Raw genomic sequence first — 1836 nt, 5'->3', positions numbered from 1 at the left:
GGGAGACCCCGTCATCGGGCCAGAGGGGTCCGGTCCGGGGTTACCGGTAGCCGACCGAGATTATCATCTTCCACGGTAGCGGTGCTATGAGGGATTCCCTCTTAATAGCTTCTTGAATTTTTTTCTTTCTTTCTTTCTTTCTTTCTTTCCTTCCTTCCTTCCTTCCCTCTTTTCTCTCTTCCTCTCCTCTTCTGGAGGAGGAGTAGTAGGAGAGATCGTACGTGTCCTGCTCGCTCGCATGCCTCCTCCGTGCTATCCCTTCGTGGAAAAGGTGGAGGCCGGGGATCGTTTTGTAATATTTCAGCGACGATTCCACGGATCCGCCGTGGACCCTAATTTGGTGGCGCGAATAGGGACGTTCCCGGGCCACGGGGGCACCGGTAATGCTCGGTGTTTTTCGGGTTAATGAGAGGACTAGAGAGATTTACGGGCGGATCTTCCGCTCAGAAATATGGGAAGCGCTTGGACAGCTCTTGGACGGTGGTCGGTCTATAAATGTGCCTCTTGGACAACAAGGACCCTTACGGATGCGTGTCGTAGATTATTGGATCTCGTTAATAGCCGCGATTCTGGGACAGGTATTCCGTAGGAATTTTATAATTCAATTTTCGGGGACGTTGTGGTTGAAATGTGAGGTTCCGTTAATAACGAGCGGCACAGAGTTTAGGTTTAGGTTTCTTTATTCGAAACTCGTTCGAAGAAAGAACTACTTTGATCTTGGAAAGTTTCCCCTAATTTCTCCTATCGAATCGGGGAAATACTTTACTTTCGCGATATTTTACGCCAATTAAACTTATTCGTTCTCGTTTAAAATATATCTCGTAACCAAGTTTTCTCCGCGAAATATCGCGAATTCGAAGAATGCATCTATCATAATAAGGATCTCGAGTAGCGGGCTTTCTTTACGATTCAATGGTGAAGAGGCAATCAACCGTGGAAAGGCAATGGATTATCGAGGCCGACATTATATAAATATACACGCGAAAAAGTATGCTCGTGATGTTTGTCAACAAGCTCGTGTATGATACCGCATCATTATCCGTCTCGTACCACGCGCAGAATCCTGAAGAGGCTCTGTTCGGGACCACCCCCCGGTGCGGACGCGTTCCAACGAAGCGGTCACCGCCAAGATTATTCTTACTTTTCTCTCCGTTTCGACGTCGGTATTTCACGCATGGCCGACGAACGAAACGAGATCTCGGGGAAACTGGGTTGCAAAAAGTACAGGAATGAAAAGAGAAAAAACCGATATCGTTTCTTATATCATATGGATACTAAATCGTACGTGTTTCCGTTACCATATTCTCTTCAATATTTTATTCAAACGTATCACAAATTTCTTCTTCTTCCTTAATCTTTAATTAATCCTCTTTCACGGTGATTCTAGAGCTACGCAAACAAATACTCGAGTTTATTACACGACTTCATCGTTACGTCTTCCCTTTAATAATCCCTTCGAAATCTTCTTCATCTGCCTCTACTTCTAACTTCGTCCACTGCTTCTCTCTACCGCCTCACCCCGTAAAACGCACACCGAAGAAAGTGAAAGGGGGCCGCCGCGAAGGGTCGACCTACGAGTCGTCGGACAGCCAATTTCTCTCCACCGCCCACGCAACGAGCCCAATTAAAAAACGTCGATAACTCAAGCTCGAGGCCTCGGCTCGAGCCTCTATCCCGGAGGAAACGGTCGTTGGACGCTGACGAGACGTTACTTACTACACCCCCCCTTCCCACCCCCTCGAACGAGCCACGGAATAAATGTTCGTACGTGGTGGAGGACCCGCCGCGTGCCCCGGCGCAATAATTACACCCACGACGGAATTTATTCGCGGTTAT

The sequence above is a fragment of the Apis dorsata genome, unplaced genomic scaffold (assembly GCF_000469605.1).
Source record: "Apis dorsata unplaced genomic scaffold, Apis dorsata 1.3 scaffold_169, whole genome shotgun sequence".
NCBI classification, from domain to species: Eukaryota; Metazoa; Arthropoda; class Insecta; order Hymenoptera; family Apidae; genus Apis; species Apis dorsata.
This window is presented reverse-complemented; position numbering follows the sequence as displayed.